The following is a 21,032-nucleotide window of genomic DNA, read 5'->3' on the forward strand; positions in this document are numbered from 1 at the left end:
GCAGCTATTAGCCAGCTCTACGGAGTTGTGGGAGAGGGGAATCAACTAAAAAGCCACTTCCTTTCCTCCATGGGAAGGGAAATCTCTTCAGCTGGCATGCCTCTACCGAAGAGGAAAGGAGAGAAGACACACTCCCCCTCTTTATCTCCTGTATTTGAGGAGGGAGAGGCAGAGGGGCGTCTTATCTCCTTTGCTACTTTTGTTTGGGTAGCAGGAGAAGAGAAAAAAGAAAGGGAGAAGTGATGAAGAAGGCTCTTTTCATTGGCAGGTTTCTGATCCTATTGAGCAGGGGTCTCCAAAGCTAGCTGTGGAATTCTGGGAGTTGAAGTCCACCAGGCTTAAAGTTGCCAAGGTTGGAGACCCCTGCTATAGAGGATGGAATCTGATTTATAGAAGTGAGAATGAGGATCAGCAATGAAGAGGCTAATGACAGCTCACTTGATGCTGATGGAGGTTTCTGTCTATTCAAGCATGGATGGATAGCCCTTCAGCTCAGCAATGGGGCACTCATTACTGTCCTCATTTTGACAAGGGTTCGGGCAGTACTTCCCAAACTTGTTCCTTCATTACCCAAACTCTACTTATTTCAGTATTTCAGTCTTATTTCAGTCCTTATTTAAAGCTCCTTGCTGTGATTCATGAGTTCAAGTTTCTTTACCCACTTCTAACCAATTTTAGATAATTTACCCAGCTTTGGGAAGAACTTGGTAAGGGGGATTCAAACGCATTTCCCAAGGCTGATACTGACAGGTTGGTGTCACTTTAAAAAAAAATTGTTCCGAGGGGAACAGAGCGGAAACGTTTTTAGCTGTAGCAACTCTCCCCTTGTTTTCTCATGTACCTCTGGATTCACACACCCCTCCATCGCCACCATTACCACCATAGTGTCATGTTTCAATAAAGTGTCAAGGGCCAGGAAGTCTCCTGCAAAGCCATGATGGGGGGAGGGAGGGGAAGCGGGGGAGGAATGATAGGGGTGGCTGCAACTTTCCAGTTCAGCCTTTCTCAATTTTGTGAGAGAGCCAGCTTGAAAGGGGGGGGGAGGAAAAGAGGAAACGAGGTGAGCAAGCCCCACCCTTACTTTTTGGTAGGTCCCCTTTTGAGATTTATGAGATAGGTTAGGCTGGAAGATAATAATGATTGGATCAATCGCCCAGAATGATTGGAGGACTGAATGTATATTTAAATCTTTTATTTTCTCACTTGCATTCAAATGCCCTACCAAATGCCCGCTATTTCAACAGACAAAAGCATACAAGGGTCCACATATGTGGACATTGAACATATTGCATATCATCATATATGTATTAGTATGCTGAAGACACTGTCCTGCAGATGGAATGACATATGTTCTCTCCCACAGAAAAATCTCCGCTGATAATATATGCACTCCAAAAGATTCTTTAAAAAGCTACTTTAAAGCAGTCAGCGTGGATGTCTCTTGCAATAGCCTGGATAAACTATTGCCTCATTCAGGCACATTAATTTCCCCCCCCCCTCCTTGTACATTTTTCTAAAAATATTTGTTCTGAGGCTGGTATTGCAGGATGCCAAGTTTTAACCCAAAAGAGGAGGGGGAAAGAGAAAGTATGCTGTAGTTTGCGCAAGAATCCTTTATGTTTTGAAAGTTTACAACAGGGAGTGTCTTGTGCACACTGAGTGAGGCAGGACAGCACTGCCCTCCACTGCTAAATGAAACCTAGGCCTAAGCAAATACGTCAGAGGATATAGGCAGCATGTTTACAGCTTGTTGGGGCCTCTGAGTTACACAATAGCTTGCATAGCCTCTTAGCACATTCTGTACCAGTTGTAAGCATTGGGTGCAGCTGCTCCAGATGACGATTTAAGTGCAACAACAGATAGGTCTAAACAATCTTCAATTATCATTCCTGCATGAAGGGTTCTTTGCAGTTTTAAACATGGTGCAACTGCCCCATCCCTAGCATTTTCGCTGCTGCCTGTGAAACCGGGACAGGATGTACTAACACTGAGGATTAATAGAACGAACTAAAATGACTCGAACTAAAATGACTCGCAGCAGCCTAAGATTGCATTCTTTCTCCCATTAAGACTGAAGTGAGCAAGGAGGACTCGCGGTATTTAATTTCCCCAAGGAGCGGGCTGCATTTATGACCAGATACGTTTTTAACCATAAAGCCTAAGCCTTCAGGAAAAAAAAACAACCTTGAGTGACAAGCTTGTTTCCTGCTTTCTGTATCCCAAATATTTACTGGCGATAACGTAAAGAGTACTTTCATGTGCTGGCTGCATGATGGCAATCAATATGGGAGATTTGTGTCATCACAGACCATATGCGCCTAATGAATGTTTCTTCTTCTGTGGTGCTGTAAATTGACTTTAGCCTTTTGTATCAACTGCATTCAGGGAGAAGCAAGCAGCCATTGTTACAAAACCACAGAACTGATAACGTGTACTTGTTTTTATATTTCTGGGCTTGTTATTTTAATGGTAACATTCCAAATGCTAAATAGATAACAAAAACATGCTTATGTAGGAAGAAAAATGGCAGGCTAGCTCTGTAATGTTTCAGGGACTCCTTATCACAGCCTTGAATGTCTCCTGGGTAATTTCACAGCTTTTGTTCAGAACTGTACATACTATTGTCCTGTTCCTAGCTGTCCTTCTGCCCACACACACACACACACATTGCCAATTATACACTTAGGCACAGAAAAATTCTAGATTCTGCTTTCATGTAGCTTTGTTGGTTTATGGTATTGAAAGAGGTTCCACTTGTACAGGTTTTCTTTTTTCCCCCTTTTTAATCTATGGCAATGATTTTCAACTTCAGCAACTAGTAAGACGTCAACTCCTATACTGGAGGAGCTGAAATCCACACATTTTAAAATTGCCAAGTTGAAAAAAAATCATTAGGTATAGGTCCGTGATGGCAAACCGATGGCACATGTGCCAGAGGTGGCATGCAGAGCCCTCTGTGTGGGCATGCGCGCCATCCACAGCTGCTCTTCTGGCTTCCAGTACATGTATGCGCACCGGCCAGCTGATCTTCGTACGTGCCGGAGCCCCAGAAAGCCAAAGACCAGCTGGCCGATGTGCATGCGTGCACCAACCACCTGGTCTTCGGGTTTCCCTTGCTCCAGTGTGAGCAAAGAACAGCTGGCCAGCCTGCATGCATGCACCAGAAACCAGGAGACCAGGTGGCCAGCACACGCATGTGCACTGGCCAGCTGGTCTTTGAGTTTCCGGGGCTTTGGCGCACATACACACATTCTGGTTTGGGCACTTGGTGCCAAAAAGATTTGCCATCACTGGTATAGGTCATCCTTGACTTACAAGAGTTCATTTAGTGTCCATTCAAATTACAACAGCACTGAAAAAAGTGACTTTTGACCATTTTTCACCCTTATGACCTTTGCAGCATCCCCATGATCATGTGATCAAAATTTAGATACTTGGCAACTGGTTCATAGTTAGGACCATTGCTGTGTCCCAAGGTCATGTGATCCCCTTTTGCAACCTTTTGACAAGTAAAATCAACGGAGAAGCCAGATTCACTTAACAACCATGTTACTAAATTATCAACCGCAGTGATTCACTTAACAACTTTGGCAAAAGATGTCATAAAAGGGGACAAAACTCACTTAACAAATGTCTCACTTAACAACAGAAATGTTGAGCTCGATTGTGGTCATAATTCGAGGGCTGCCTGTATGGTATATAGCTATATCTAATACCCTGCTTGTCAGTGGTTCTGTACCAACAGTTAAATCTCTTTCCTAGCATTTCCCAAATGTAGATCTCAGGATATGTTATCTTACAAAGTCACAGGAGAAACAACTTCCATGGCCAATGGTCAACAATGATCATGAGAGATTTGATGTGGAGAAAAGTGGGTTCAAAATTGGATTGAAACCATTTAGGACTTCAGTGGTTTCTTTAACAGTAACCACATGGTAATCATTACACATGAGAAGATCAAATTATTTAACTCCACAAGTGTGTGGCCACTGAATGACTTCCTAGGGCCGTCTCTAATGATGTGCCTAGTGCAGGTGTAACATTGTTAGGGCTGCTTTTTTCAGATAGGGCCACAGTGCATGAACCAATGAAGTGGATAACTGTTGCCTTGGCACTGAAATCATTTACCTCTTAATAGATAACACTATTGATTCTTCACTGAAGGATGGTCTTTCTAAAATTCATCATGCATTTTTACTCATGAGCTTTTCCAGTCAATAATACTCTCTGTATTAACATTGAGTTTTTCTTTGTTCATCCAAAACCTGCTTCTAGGCAGCTCTGAATGTTTTCTCTGCCTTCCTGAGACTTCTCTATGGAAATGAGAGGTATGAATTGTAATTATTTGCATACTAATAATTCTTCATCTCAATTCCTGGATGACTTTTAAAGATATGGAAGACAGAGTAGACCTGTTCCACCATAAAGCAGAATTTCTGGATCTTGCAGAAAGTCCTACTACTGTGCCCCCAAGTCTTGGAAAGGATGGTCCAGAAAGATCCTATTCTCAATAGTAAAATAAATAAATCCCAGAAAGTAAGAAAGAATACATTCTTCCATTTTAACATCTTATTTTCTTGGCAAGGTCAACCAGCCTTAACTCCCATTTCATTAACATGTCCAGAAATGGCAAGTTCAATACTGGAGAACAGTAATCCAAAATTTATTCAATCATGAATGATTGTCTTTTTGAGAAAGAAAAGGCCATATTCTCCTCCCAGGAAGTATTAATCATTAATATTTGAAGAATCCAAAGGAGGAAGGTAATATCTCTCAAACTTCCATGCTTACTTAATCAGCCCAAACAGAAAGTTGCCCATAAGATCTCTAAGGTGTAAGATATTTTGGATGTATTCATACTGGATTCTGAAGCTAAAGAGGAAGCAATATGTATAATTTTATCTGTCATATTAATGGAGGTTTGTAATGTCGGACTTCTGACAATTCTAATCATTAGTTCTCTGATCTTGAAACAGACCTACAACTGTTTGCCCAAGTTCTGGTAAGCAACTTTGACTGGATATAAACAATAAATTGGTAATAAACTCTTTTTCTCATTTCTGTTACTAAGTAGCTCCTAGAAGAGCTTGCATTTATTTGGTTCACAGACTTTGGATTTTTGAATTCTGATTGATAACTACTTTTGGTTCTGCTACTTCAGATGAGTAGTATTCTAAAAATCCAACATAGTTTTTATCTTGTAGGCTAAATTGCTATTGAATTCTAAACTGTAGCAGATAATGACCTCCCATTTTCATTCATTTATGAAAACTGATTTTTGTACATTACAGATGTTTTCAGGAGCTCATGCTGATTGTTAAGGAAAATGTAGTTTATGCAAACAGTCTTTTTCATGTGGAAGTTGGAAGGAAACATACGTAGTATTGTGTATAGTCATTATATCAAATATATTTTAGTTTTTGATTGCAAGTCAGGATTTAATCTAAAAAAAAAACCCAGTTATCAAAGCACTTTCAGGCCAATCTTTTTATTACCTTTACACACAAGAAACACTAACACTAGCTCAATTTTTGTGATAAAGTTGCATTTCAGGGAAATTAGCAACTGGGATTGTATCACTATATCTGATCTTCACAATACACATGCAGAAAACACTAGGCTCAGTTATGACATTCTTCTGTTCTATTTTGAAAAACTCCTGCTTCAAACCTTAAAAATTAATTGCCAGTAGCATTAACAGTATTAGTAGAGATTAATCATTAGCCTGAGTTGGTATAAGGTACTCCCAAGACATTATACTAGGTGAGGAGAAGGCAAATTGGTGCTTGTGTCTCATTCTATATACTATTTGGATTGGCAGCTGAATCTTATCAGAGGATTGCAAACATTCTCCATAGCAATGCTTAGTTGTTTGATGTCGCTTTCCTCTTTTGTGTGTGTGTATGTGTACCGACTAGACAACCTATGACCCATTGGCTCATCCTTTCAGATATATTTCCTTACCTAAACAAAGAATGCTAGTCAAAGCAGCTGCCTTGCTCTCTGCCTCCCTCCCTTCCCCCCTCCCCCCCCCCCCCCCGCCCGCAGCCACATCATGTGTCTCTCACTTTCTCCATGCAAACTTCCCAGGCTTCTCTGTTGACTTGTGGGAAGGTGTCTGGGAACATTGTAAATGAGGATCACGTGACCCCTGCAGCAGTGATGACCAGCAGCAGAGCAACAATGCTGAAATGGCAAGAACTTTCCAAAATTTTCATTCCTGTTGGAGTAATAGGTCCCACCATTCTGTAAGTTAGCCCATTTGAGGTACCTGAATAAAAAGAGCTTGCCCTGCTGTGATGCACCAATTCATCCAATCAAAGGTTACAGACACAGGAGTTTTAGTAATACATAGATACCTACTTTTTATCCTCAAGCATTAGAGGAGTACAATTTACTGTGATAAGATAATGGATCATTGTTAATTCTGTCTATCTGTTTTTAATCTATAAAAGCAGAGACAAAAGCTAAACCATCCTTCCAATACTCTCCCCAGGCTATTCAGTAAGTTGGGGATAAGAGAGCATGCTGGGAGTACTGGACTGGAGCTTTTGCTCCAGGTCCCCTAACCATTTCATTTCTTTGCTTGTTCGTTTGTTTCATCGCAACTGTGTCTTCCATAGTTTCTGCCCTTCCATAAAATCAAGTAGAAATGATGTGCATTTTAGGAAAGAGCCAAGTTTTTAGGACTCATTTGAAGAGCAATGGTGTTTGTGTGTGTGTGTGAATGAGAAGACATCATTCCAGGGGACAGGTGCTACAAACAGATAAGGCCCATTTTCTAGTCCCATCTTCTGTTTGTTTGTTTATTCAACTATATAAATTTATTATGCATATTTCTATGCTACTGCAATTCAAAAGAGTCTCCTAGTGGCTTATGTCAACATGATGCAACCTGAAGTGTACCAACTGTGCCTGATCACAGAGGGTGAGTGGAAACTATGGAGACAGATAGTCCTTCAGATAATCAGGCCATATATTGAAGAGCTTTGTAGGAGATAACCAGCACTTTGTTCCTGGAAGGTTCCTGGTAAGCCGTGAGGCTCTTGGTAACCATGGCGTGCCCATAACTGCCTGTGCTGCTGTATTCTGGACTGGCTGCAATTTCTGAGTTTTCTTCAAATATTACTAGATATGTCAAGAGAAATACATAAGTTGCTCCTTGGGGTTTAAACTTTGGCGTGCAGCAGCTGTGCTCTCAGTTTTTTTTGCACACAACAGGAGATTGGTCTGGATTAGGATTTTGCAATACCGAAAGAGAAGTGTCTAAACTTTTCCCCCAGCCTGTTTTTGTGATGAAAGTTGTCCCAAATTTGCATCTGGGAGGTTTGAGCAAGAGGCTGGTTGGCCTGGCAAGGAAACTCTCTTGGAAATACTCTACCCATGGCCATGGCTATGTTTATGCATGCTATGTAATTATTTATGTAACACACATGCTAGATGGTAATGCTACCTGTGGCAGCCTTAGAGAAGGAATATATCCACTGAAGGGCAAACCTCCTACTATTTACAGGTAGTCCTTGACTTACAACAGTTCATTTAGTGACCGTTTGAAGTTACAATGGCACTGAAAAAAGTGACTTATGATCATTTTTCACTCTTATAATCGTTGCAGTCACTCGATCAACATTCAGACTCTTGGCAACTGACATATTTATGATTGTTGCATGTGATCCCCTTTTGTGACTTTCTGATAAGCAAAGTCAACGGGGAAGACAGATTCACTTAAGAACCGTGTTATTAACTTCACAGCTGCAGTGATTTGCTTCACAACTGCCACAAGAAAGGTCACAAATGGGGCAAAACTGATTTTAAAAATGTTTCACTTAGCAACAGAAATGTGGGGCTCAGTCGTGATGGTTGTAAGTCATATAAGCCACAGTCTGATTCATTCATTTCTTATCAAAATCTATTCTGTTTACAGATGTTTTAAAAGATCATAATAATGTCTTTCCTTTGCCTACCCCCATATAGTTTGGTCCTTAAGAATACATTTTGTTTTTGTAGCTCATTGACTTTTCACTTGCTTCTTATCTCAATAATCATGCAAGGCAAGCTCAACTAATGGCTTGGTTTTATTTCTAATACTTTCAGTACAGACTATAGAACTTAGTGCACTGATCTCAGCATTGCTCATGTTAATCCAATGATTTAAATGAACTTTTGAAAGTTTAAGCTATCTCGTCCTAACCCGGTGTCCTGAGATGCGCTGAATCTGGTTATTTTATCATTCATATGGCATGCGTTGCTAGCACACCAATCCTGATGGAATACAGTGTTTTTTTTAATCTTCAACTCAATCTCTTCCTTAGAAAAGCCAATTCGCATTTTCACTCCCTTGCTTCAGAAACAAATTCCAACAGTGCCCGGCAAGTGTTTTATCGTGAAGGGACTGCTTGTCGTGTTCGGTATCTTCCTGCTTCTTTCATTTGGCCCAGATAAGGGAGTAATATTTATTTGTGCTTTCGAAGGCATGTTTTCCCGCCAGACATTCTGCTGTCCATGCCACACTCAGGATATGCCAAGATAATCCCAAATTTACTAGAATGTCACTTTCAACAGTTTGTTCTGCCTCTTTGATCTGAAGGTTGATGAACTTTGAGACGTTGGCATGCATTTCTTCATAGTTTAAAAATCTGTATCTTCCTTTGCAATTGCCTCCATAGCAATCCATCTAAAGAAGTGTATCTCCAACCACATTTTTGTAAAAACAAACAAACACACAAACAGCATGCGGTGCTAGAAACTAAAAGTGGAGGAAGAGAGCAGAGCTCTTTGTTAATTCATGGAATGGTAGAAGCTCTGGGAACAGGATTTTCAGCGATTAGCTAATTTGGAAGAAAAAGCCAAGTATGATTTGCTCTCCACTCAGGATTAAGCAGTGATTGACAGCAGAACCACTTGTGAACTCCTACCTTATGAGCATAGAAATAGAACCACACTGAAAGTGGTTGAGATCAGCTCACGGTAAGTACAATGTGCACAAACTGCAGATTAATTTTAATGTATGTTGGGAATGATCAAGGCTGACGGTGCCGTAATCTCATTATGCCTGGAAGTTATGAAATTTAGTCAATTGCCCTGATTTAAATTAAAATTCCCCCAAATTTCCCATACCCTTTAGGATTGTCTTAATAATTTATTTCACTTAAAAATTATGTACAGATAAGTAGATTTTTGCCTCTCTCCATTTTTCCATAGCTGGTTTGATTTTGTGCCTTTGAGTCAGTGTTAACTCCTGGGGACTTCCTGGACAGATAGTCCCTGCAATTTCCATATATTAAAGTTATTTGTAAAGTCTATTTGTACTCTCTGATATTGCGCTCAAAGTAAGTCAGCTCCAAATCCCAAATATTCAGTTGTATCCTTAGAATAGAAATGGTGCAGAAGGTGTAAACAGAAGTGGGACATAGTGACATTGCCTTTTATTCTTCCATAAGTCATTTGAAAAGGCTTAAGGTATATATCCTATTCCACACACACTTGTATTAGAATTCAGCCAGAGGCTAAAATTCAATCACTGTTGTTACCCTAGGAAACTCTGAACACTGTTACTCTGTGGAATGGGAAGTTGGCCACATCCTTCAAGGACTATAGGAGTTGAATTTAAAAAAGAGGGAATGTCTAGTGAAGTACTGAGAGTACTGGGTTGTTCTTTCTTTTCTTTCTTTGCTCCTTTTACTCTTTATGAGTTTGTGTTAGTTTTCATGTTCTTTGCAAAACTTTCAATAAAATGTATTTTAAAAAAACCCCAGTCATTTCCTGAGGCATTATTTGCAGCTATTATCTTTTTTAAATTGCCCTTTTATTTTGCAAAGTCATATCATGCCTCCTCCCCACCCCCACTGTTTACCTTACAACATTGCAAGATAATATGGCTCATTTATTATGGAGAAGTAAAGAGGAATGGCAGTGGTTTGCTTGAAGCCATATATCATTTGCCCATGAGAAAAGCAATACTAGATTTTATGTCTTCACACTTCAGATGTGTTTTCTGGAACATGTTAACCCCGTAACTGTTGCTTTGCAAATGACATTGTGAAATATTTTGTTGTTATGGGATGTGTAGAGATAGGAAAGAAGCGATGATTTAGAATGAAAACCTGCCAATCAAGTTTTCAAATGGTTAACTAAGGCAGATTAATATATAAATGAACTGTCTCTAGAGATAAAACATTTCAACATTATTGACTAGAAGGCTGATGTGGCTTGATTTTCACTGAGTTATTGTGGCTGTTGTCTTCATAATCAGTATTTTCATATGATTACAGAATTTTTTAAAAAAAATAAAGTATGCAAATTTCAAGTAAAGTGTATCCATAGAAAAAATTATCTTCAGCTATGATCAGAAAAGTTTTGGTACAATAAATATATTTAAAAGTGGCAAACTTGTAAGAGTTTGTTTAAAAACAAAGTTGTACAGGGAACAACGCAAAATAGAAAACACTAATTCACACGATTAAAACTACCACTGGCTCTTGTTGTTCCTTTTTTGATTTGCCAAAAAGGTTTTGTCCTGCAGAGAATTTTGTGTACTAATCGATTATGTCCATTCATGTCCCACACTTTTTTTCCTGCCAAATGGGGTAGGTTAAGGTTATTGATTGATGGTTGACAGTTACCTCTGCAAATGCATGGTACGTATCCACACTGTAATCACAATAAGAATATTTTATCAATTGATTTAATCTACAACAGGCAAAAACCTTTTGGCTAGTGCCAAGCAAAAAAAAAAAAAGAACATAACCTCCCCGTGTGCTCAATAGGGATTGAATAACTTTTGGGTAGAAGATGGGGACTGATTTATTTATTTAATCAAATTTATATAGCCACCCATATCACAAGAAGTGACTCTGGATGGGATAGAGCAAAAAAACAAGTATGAAACAATAAGCATGTTAAACATAGTCATATCATGCATACAGACACATGCAACATAGGGATCTTAAGTTTTCCCTGGTCTTCTTCCAGGTCTGATGACAAAACCAGGTCTTGAGACATTCTTGAAAATAAGAAGGGATGGAATTAGTATTATTTTGCGGGGTGGGGAGAGAATGTTCCCTAAGGTAGGTACCACAGCAGGAGGCTTGCCTCCATGGACCTGCCAGGTATCGTTTCCTGAGAGATGGAACCCACAGCATGCCCCTCTTGTCCAGCATGAAAGATGGCATAGTCCTAGAATGGGTTGGCCTCCAAAGGCAAAGCAATTCAGTCTTGCCAAGGTTAATCTAAAGCTTGCTGTGGACCATCCAGACCCTCATAGTCTCCAGATACTGGGATACGATGGGGTCAATGGTGGGTTGCAGGTGGTATGCCCCAGTACAGGTGTACCGGTGCCTGCCCAGAGCACCGGGTACCATTCCGTTATGGTGCTCCAGAGGGCCCACCTGCCTGCCGAACTGCTTACCTGTATTTGAGCTCTTTGGCACTTCCGTGTATGGAGGGCCCGCGCAACATTCTGCCAAGTAGCTGGAGGTAAGGACTTAATGCGCGTGTTCATGTGGTACCAGTTGCAACGGGATCCGGAACCCACCACTGGATAGGATGCACACAAAGTACCTCCAGATACATCAGTTCAAGTGTTATGAAACAGTCATCCATTTGATGAGTTGTGTTAAAAACATTGTGAAGTTACTGTAATTAATCGGCATACATACATTACACTAAAAGGTCCACCTGGAAATTGTTTAATCAAAAGTAATCAAAAACCTTTTAATGTGGAAAGGAAGCATAAAAAAACCTTAAGGGTTGGCCAAGGTCATATTAAACCAGCTATCACTTTAGGATTACTCTACCTGAGCTTATTGCTCTCTTATTTGGGCAACCTAAATATTGATATTCAAGGATGTTCTCCTCCCTCTCTTCATAGAACTAATTTGATGATTTGTTCATTGGAAAAGAAAGCAGGCAGACATGGTTCATTTTGCTTTCTCCTCCTTAAATGATATGAATGACTTTTTAAAGGCCAAGTCATCCTTCTCCCAGATAGAGCAAGGCAGGGAGACATACATAACTGACAGCAGGATGTAACTGAGTCTGGAGCTGGAAAGTATAAATAAAGTCCAGCTTCTGAGCCTTGGACCAAAGCCATTTGTAACACAAAGTACATTCTGGCCTGAGTGTAACAAATCATACCAATCTCCTCCCAAGCAGTGACTTAGGTATTTCAGGGCAGGGATTTGCAGGAGAAGGGATTCTTCAGAGGAGAGTATGGGATGGAGAGTAAGAGGTTGCCCTGAACTGTACAGGGAGGTCATCATCATGCAAAAAAAAAACAAATGGCTTTTCTATTGATGGTCCCAGACCTGATTTTCTGGGGTGGGGGTGGGGTGTTTCTCCTGGAAACATGTGTGTTTCTCTTTATTCAATGGATCTCAAACGTTGGCTTTTTAAAAAAGCCAACGTTTTGCCAGTAGAATGATGCCAGTTTCTGAAATCTGTCAACAGCTCCTTTACCCAACATCATTGTCTTGTTCTCACATTCTCATTGGCATCACAGGCTGAATGCAGGGGTGGGCTGCTGGGGGTTTGCAGCAGGGACATGCAGTCACTAGAGGCAGGGGAGGCGGGGCCTCACCAGTCTCCTGAGGGAAAGGAAGAATTTTAAATAATTTTTTTAAAATAATTAAAGCCAGGGTAGTTGCTACCAGATTCAAAGTCACAGTGGCTTGGTGTCTGCTCTCAGTGTTAACTATGGGAGGAGGCCAGAGAACTCGGGGCCTCTTTTGCCTAAGGAATTTTAAAAGTTAAGGAGGAGTTAAAACCCGAAAACTTTCATATGCAAAAGAGGCACTGATTCTCCCGCCTCCTGATCGGGGAGCAGTGAATCATGCCTTATGAGCACGCTTACGTTGAGCACGCTTACGTTGGGCGGACAAGAGGAGAGTTGAGAGAGTTTCCACAGCTGGAAAAGATGGATCGGACGGAGGGGGGGGGATTCAAATTTATTGTAATTTAATTTGTAATTTTTTTATTGTGAGGTTTGTGTGTGTGTATTTTTTTTTCTTTCTTCACAGCAGTGGGGTCGGAGGAGGCAGGGGGGCGAGGCGGCGGAGCACGGAAGCGGCAGGGATGTTCTCGCCGCTGTGTTTCAACAGGCCAGGCGTCTCGCATTTATGTCCGCCATAAACACGAGACACCTGGCCTGTTGGACACAGTGGTGGTGGTGGGAGGAATTGGCTGGGTGGGCTGGCTGGCTGGGGAGGGGAGACCCCTTTAAAGCCAGCACCGAGCGGGGAGGAGGAGAGCGGTGAGTCCAGGCAGGAAGCAGGTCGGGCGGGGGTGGGTGGGCTGGCTGCAGGCTGGGGCAGCAGGATTGTTCGTATGAGGAGGCGGGGGGGCAAGGCGGTGGAACGCGACGGCGGCGAGAAGTATCTCAGATGGAGCCAGGACACCCGGAAGGCAAGCCGGCACTTAAAGGCATGCCGAAGTGCCGGCTTGCCTTCCGGGTGTCCCGGCTCCATCTGAGATGCTTCTCGCCACCGTCGCGCTCCACCGCCTTGCCCCCCCCCCCGCCTCCTCCGACAAACAATCCTGATGCCCCGGCCTGCAGCCAGCCCAGCACTGAGTGGGGACGAGGAGGAGGAGGAGGAGGAGGAGGAGAGCAGGGAGCAGGTCGGGCGAGGGGTGGGTGGGCTGGCTGCAGGCCGGGGCAGCAGGATTGTTCATCGGAGGAGGCGGGCGGCAAGGCGGTGGAGCGCGATGGCAGCGAGAAGCAACACCCCCGCCACTGTGTCCGACAGGCGTGTCACGTTTATGTCCGCCATAAATGTGAGATGCCTGTCAGACACAGTGCCGGGGACATTGCTTCTCGCCGCTGCTGCGGTCTTGCCTCACCAACAGTAACCGTCACCGCACATCACTGGTTTGCAGGGATTCAGGAGAACCTCTGGCTAAGATTCTGTGCGGTTCGGAGAACCCCCAAATCCCACTCCTGGCTGGCCCCGCCCACCCCTCCCCTCCCAGGAGTCCCCACACGGCCCATTTTGGATGCAGGGCATGCACGGAGGCTCATGGAGGGCAAAAAAAGGGCCTACTAGAAGTTCGAGAAGGCCAGAAGCAGGCCCATTTCCTGCCTCCAGGGGACCTCTGGAGCCTGGGGAAGCCATTTTCGGCCTCCCGGAGACTTGAGAAAAACCTCTGGAGCCCAGGGAGAGCAAAAACGTCCCCCCTGCCAGGATGCAGGAGGCTGACTAGGCCATACCCACCCAGCAATCAGGCAGAGAATATCTTGCTAAAAAATTTAAAGCCCACCCCTGGCTGAATGACTTGACCAGCTTATACATCTTGTTATACACCAGCCAATGACTGGTCTTGAGAAGATTACTTATCCATTAAGATTTTCTCTTCAACTTTGGTAAGCTTTAAATGATATCACCAAGCTGTTTAGATTCAACCACACAGGACTCTTTAGTTTATAAAATTCTCTCGGTTGTATTTTTTAGGAGGTTTATTAAGTGGGGAGAAACATCTCTGATTTCTTCCGTGGACATTTGAGTGACTCACATAAATATGAATAAATAATGTTAGCCTCAAGGCTAACAGAATGACTAATGGGCATCAAATATGTTCTGTTAGCCCCAAAGAACAATTCAAGTACAACAAGGAGTTTTTATTTTAACTGGAAATGACTATTGACTGAGTTTCCTATTATTGAGTTTCCTGATAACTTAACTTTCATAAAAGGCAAGTTAAATGCAAATGGACCTTAATAACATGCTTCTAGTTTTATATACTGTATGGAATATTTTGTCTATTACATCAGGTCTAGGGAATCTCTAGCTTTGATGTACTCCTAATTCAGCTCACAAAAATCTCTGGACCTTTTGATATATATAACCCTTTCCATAGCTACAATCCCAGTCTCTGATCCTTTATGTCCTTTTCTCAATACTTATTCCCCTATAATTCATGCTGCTATCCCATGCATCCACCCAACTCCCAATACACTCATATTTCTTTTCAGATATTCCCAGCCTTATGTGACCTTGAGGTCATTGCCAGGCCCCAGAACATTATGCGTATTTCAGAGACGGTCATTAATCTCCTGAGCACTTGGTAATAGCTAAAATGGTCTCATTAATCTCTGAAGACTTTGTTGGTGTTCAGATGGCCTTGTGAATCTCTGAAACATCTCTGTATTTATAAGTTGAGCTCATCCTTTTCCCCAAGAAGGGCACTGCTTGATTGTTTGTATCAGGCTCAACCCAAAAAATTTGGGAATATTTGTGTTTGAGCATACCAGTTCTCTGAGGGCAAAGTTAACTTTTTAGTGTTATAATCAGGCTCTTGTGTAACAGAAAGTCTCTGCATGGATTGTGGAAGCGGTACACTGATATAGTCAATGTGTCAGTATATATAGCTCAGTGGTGGGTTGCAGGTGGTACGCCCCAGTGCGGGCATACCAGTGCCTGCCAGGAGCACCGGGTACTGTTCTGGTACAGTGCTCCAGCGGGCCCACGCACCCGCCCAAGCTCCTTACCTGTTTTTGAGCTCTTTGGTGCTTCGTGCATGTGCACGGAGCATACAGCACCTGCATGACGCTCCGCCAAACAGCTGGAGCATCACAGAGGCATTGCAGAGGTGTCGTGGAGCTAAGGATGCATGTGCATGCTGCACGTGTGTGTGCGCATGTTGCACGCCTGCATGTGGGGGACGCCGGGCCCCATTGCACCATACCAGTTGCAGTGGAATCCAGAACCCACCACTGATATAGCTCCTGTGTTCAACCTCCTGGATTTACTCTGTACATCAGGGACAATAGCTGTAGCAGTGATGGCACGCAGAGCCATTTGCTAGGGCATGCGAAGCATTGCCCTATCAGCTCCAGCGTGCATCCATACAGGCCAGCTGATTTTGGCCTTCAATTTTGGCCATTTTTCACCCTCCGGAGGCCTCCCTGAAGCCTCTGGAGGGTGAAAAACAGCCCTACGGGCAAACCGGAAGTTCAGGAACAGACTTCCGGTGTGCTTGTTGGGCTGTTTTTTGTCTCCTGGAAGGCCTGGGGGGGCAGGGGAGCCATTTTTCACCCTCCCCAGGCTCCTAGAGTGGGGTCTTGCGCATGCACGGGGGTCACACACATAGAATTATGGGTGTGGGCATGCCCACGCCTGACCCCTCCTGCGCTCTCCCCGCTTTTGGCACGCGATGGCAAAAAGGTTAGCCATCCCTGAGCTATCGCATTGCCTCCCTTTGGGTAACTATGAAAGGTAAAGCCAAACAATTGGAGGAAGAAATTAGGATACAGCATGGGACACAAACGTAATTAATATCAAGGTGCCAAAAACCTGTTTGTTTGCTTACATGCAGTAAGATGGTTAATAGGATGGTGGAGAGAAAGCATTTTACTTGGGCTTTTAGAAACTACAACCAACTGCTGCTGAAAGAATGTGTTTCCCAGAAAGTTTCTATGTAATCATGCATATCAGTTTGCTGCAACCATGATCTATTTTCTTTGCCTCATTAGACCTGCAGGGCAAGGGTGATGTTTTGCTTGCAGAATAACACCCAAGCAGCTATAGGTGTCTGATCAGAACCTGTCTATTATGAAAGAATTGTGTTCCTGGTGCTATCCCAGCCTTGTACGAAGGCTTCCTTTCCCTCCGGACTGGGGAGCCCCAGCTTCTGCAAGGATGAGGAAAGGAGTCGCAGATGGGAGGGGAGGATTGCGGAGCTGCAAACCAGCCCTCAGTGCAAACTGAGAACACAAACAAGAGCGAGAAGCTGATGTGAGCTCGGCTACGTGCCAATGAGGAGAGCTGGAACACAATGTACAGAGCACGAGGCAGCAAAGGGAACAGCCTGACTCAGCAGCCAGGGAAGTGGGTGTGCTGTGCCGCTAGATAAACCACTCCTGCGGGCTTGTGGTCAGCAGCATCAGTCCTCCTGAAACACAGCAACAGACCACGGAGACTGCAAGGCATAAAGAGAGACATTCATGGATTCCAGCTGTCTGTCTATCTCCACATTCTTGCCTGCCTCCCATTTCAAGATCAGAGATTCAGGAAGGAGTATTCCTGCTCTTTTTATTTTTCTTACTCTGCTTTAGGTTCAGAAGCCATAGGCAGCACAAATCTCACTTTATCCATCTCTAAAATGGGAAACAGAATGATTAGGTTCAGGCTGCCTCAGAGGGGAGGCTCTTTGAGATTCAAGACTATTACAGATTACATTCTGAATGCTGAGCACTAATTTTAAATCTGTTTATTTCCACAGCCTGTATTTCCAAGAACAACAGAAATGTCTTCGTGATTTATACTTTTGATTAACAATTCACCTTACAGTTAGAGATAGGCTGATTTCTTACGTGTGATATTCCTGAATTTACGTCTGCTTTCCAAATCTAGTTTAAAATCTGTAGAAGGAAATCTTTGTCCTGACAACTGCCACCTTAGGCATTTTAGACCAGGAGCAAATAGATTTAATAGAATCAGTTATTTTTGAAACTACAAAAAAGAAAACAAATCCTACAAGGACCCACAGTCATAACCAGTAGTGAAACTGTCTGATGACATCTTACTTTGCCCAGTGAGCCATTAACCTGTGTAGAAAAGAAAAGAAGAAAAAACCCTCTGTGCAAGTCAAAAACTGCTGATCTATGACAAGCTCTCTCTGATCCATAGCAAGAATTTGAACTACAGATAGTCCTCGACTTACGACCACAATTCACCCCAAAATTTATGTTGCTAAGCAAGATAGTTATTAAGTAAGTTTGGTTCCCTTTTATGGCCATTCTTGCTACAGCTGTTAAGCGAATCACTAGCGATGTTAAATTACTAACACTGTTGTTAAGTGAATCTGGCTTCCCCATTGACTTTGCTTGTCAGACGGTCGCAAAAGGGAATCACATGACCCTGGAACACCGCAACCATCCTAAAGACGAACCAGTTCTCAAGCATCCAAATGTAAATCACATGACCATGGGGATGCTGAAATGATCATAAGTGTGAAAAATGGTCATAAGTCGCTATTGTAAGTTTGAACGGTCACTAAACAAGCTGTTATAAGTTGAGGACTACCTGTACTTTCTGCCCACCATCTTTTCAGAACATTTAACAATATGGCACTCTCCTTTCCCAAAGAATAGCTGAAGACATTCTTGTCCTCTGGAAGCTTTTCTCAAAGGCTTTCAATGTCACCCCACACCAGCAGAAGTGGAAGCAAAACACAGTTGGCCTTAGGAATGCTTCAGGCTAGAGATTACCTTTTCTGACTTCTATGGGAGCTCAATGTGAAAGCATGAGTTTAAATCAGGTCAGAACTACAGGAACAAGGTATTGGCCAATCTCAACCCATCTCAAATTACTTGGGGCTGCTGAAATTCCTATGCATGAATTTCACTTGGACTTTAAAATGGATCTTTACTTACAGGCTTTCCAATGACTCCTAGGAAAGAGGCGCTTTGCCCCTTACTGGATGTGGATAAATATGACCTCACAAATTTGTGGTATCTGAAGAGGGTTTTTTTTTTCTTAAAAAAATCTTTGTGGCAAACTGCTTGCAGATTCATGCATAAGAATTTCAACGTAAGTATTTCGAGGCTTTGGATGAGATCCTCTTCAGCATAAATTGCTCATCGTTGTCCCTGGCAGGGGTGCCTGTGCAGATGATCCAAAAAGTCAAGATGATGCCACAGCCATATGATCAAAGCCTTGGGCTTTTTTTTACACACATTGGGAAGAGGGGAAGGTTTCAATTCCATGATTGTGAGCAGCATCTTGGCTTTTTTTGACTGTTTCCCCCCAGGCAGATGATACTTGGGACCCTTAGATATACTGTATACTTCCCAAGAAGCAAAGTAAGAATGCAGAAACAGTGAGCAGCTGAAATGATGGCAAAGTCTGCGTTGTTTCTATTTCAAACCATGGAATCATGCTTCCCTTTTTTCTATTTCAGATCCTCTTCTCCAAAATCACCTTACTTTTACATTGTAAAGCTTCAACTTTTTTTTTAAAAAAACCACTTGAAAAACTTACATAACTCATTATACTAATTTTCATTTTTGCAGCATATTGGAGACCAGTGCTGAATGATCAGGGACTAGAACTTCATTGACTAGCTTATTTGATAATCTAGCCTGGTTGAAACAGCCTCAATTTCCATCATCAGAAAATTATTTATAATCAAGTGAAGGACTAATTAACTCCAACTATTCTTCAGACTGTGGGTAGACCACAGTTTGGAAGTTTTTGTTTTACAGGAAGATTACATTTCCTAGGTAGTGTTGTAACAAAGATGTTCACTTTAGTTTGTGATTAAGAACTCCTTAAAATATACAAAACATTTACCCGTGGTTATAAATGGTTTTCTGCCATATATTGTATGGCTGAGCTATCAAAATATTCACTGCTAAACTAAACTAGTTTTTCCAGTTGCAATGTATGGCTGTGAAAGTTGGACCATAAGAAAGGCTGAGCACCAAAGAATTCAGGCCTTAGAACTATGGTGCTGGAGAAGACTCCAGCAAGTCCCTTAGACTGCAAGGTGATCAAACTGGTCGGTCCTAAAAAAGATCAACCCTGACTGCTCTTTAGAAGGCCAGTTCCTGAAGATGAAACCCAAATACTTTGGCCACCTAATAAGAAGGAAGGACTCACTGGAGAAGAGCCTAACGCTGGGAAAGATTGAGGGCAAAAAAAGAAGGAGACAACAGAGAATGAGGTGGCTGGATGAGTCACCGAAGCAGTAAGCATGAGCTTAAATGGACTCCAAAGGATGGAGGATTAGAGGACAGGAAGGCCTGGAGGAATGTTGTCCATGGGGACGCAATGGGTTGGACACGACTTTGCAACTAACAACAACAACATAAATGGTTTTCTGCCATATGCTGTATAGCTTAGCCATCAAATTACCCACTGCTAAGATTTAAGCCTTAAAAAAACCCTGCCACAACTTCATTGTATAAGCTCAAAATATGAACTCTTCCAAATTAAACATTATGTGGCAAGGATTACAGATGAGTGGCACACCTAGAGAATGTCATTACCCAGACCTTCCTCAAACAAAGGGTGACAGATTTTCAATGTCCTGAGAAGAAAGTTTCATGGCATAGTCTAGAATACTTACGTGAAAAGAGAGAACATAGACAGAAAAACCAGACATTTAAATAGCAATGAAAAAGAGAGGAACAAAAGATGTAGGATAAGCTAGATAAAATGAAGTGATGAAGAACAGAATGTTATTATGAAAGAAGAGGAACAAAGGGATTGCCAAGAGGTGGAAACACGCATCAAAATTATACAAGGAAGAAGAAAAAGCTTGACATCCTAAAAGAAAAGAAGGTGGAACATTCAATGGAAATAGAAACACTTTACCACATATCATATCCTACTCTATTGTAATTTCTACAGGGCTCTTCAGAATAGATATGTCATACGCTTGCTGCAACAATACCCAAGAAGAATGGATGATTATTATATGAATCTTCTCTCAGTTATCTATCATTGGTGCAATAGCTACATTTTACGTTGCTGCAATGGAAACAAGGCACAGATGGGCAAGACTGAACACATTGCTATTTTTCCTTTTTCATTGTGTTTTTTCCTTCTAATTTGCTGATTATGAATCAAAATAAATAAAATGTTAGGACTGAAAGGTAACTCTCACTTGTTAGGTCAAGGATTTCTAATCTGCTCTCTTCCTGAAGCATATTAGACTTAAATTATCCCTTACCAACATTTGCAAATTTTTGCTGTAAAAATGGCATCTAATGCCAATTGAATATTCACTTAAAAAAAAAAATAGGGGCATGAGAAGTAGACATTTAGAAATAGAAGCTTTCCTCAATGTGCAAGTACTTTGGTGGAATATATTCATTATCTTCTGAATATTTCTGCCCATCATTTAGTATTACATGTAACATGGAAATAGGTTAAAAAAAATAGAAGACAGAAATAGGAGCCAATGCACTTCATTGAAAGAACAAAACCAAAAAAGCCAAGCAAATATAAGTTGAGCATTTGGCAATCTTGTGCAGATTTTCCCTTCAGTAAATAGGCATTGCAAGGGCTTGGGAGAGTTTTGATGGAAATGGA

The 21,032-nt window shown here is 42.0% G+C and overlaps 1 protein-coding gene across 2 annotated transcripts in view; it reads left to right on the plus strand.

The window, feature by feature from the left end:
* Nucleotides 1-21,032, plus strand: part of LOC106539161 (uncharacterized) — a 75,378-nt gene that overhangs the window by 23,568 nt on the left and 30,778 nt on the right. The window contains exon 1 of one of the 2 annotated variants that reach the window (XM_087719904.1): nt 8,684-8,967. The exons of the other annotated variant lie outside the window; for it this stretch is intronic. The gene's annotated coding sequence lies outside the window, so the exon portion shown is untranslated. Of the gene's footprint in view, nt 1-8,683; nt 8,968-21,032 lie in introns of those variants that run through there. 2 annotated transcript variants of the gene reach the window in all.

This window comes from Thamnophis sirtalis, unplaced genomic scaffold (genome assembly GCF_051295495.1).
Source record: "Thamnophis sirtalis isolate CommonGarterSnake01/CBP01778 unplaced genomic scaffold, rThaSir2_p1.2 scaffold_7, whole genome shotgun sequence".
Taxonomy (NCBI): Eukaryota; Metazoa; Chordata; class Lepidosauria; order Squamata; family Natricidae; genus Thamnophis; species Thamnophis sirtalis.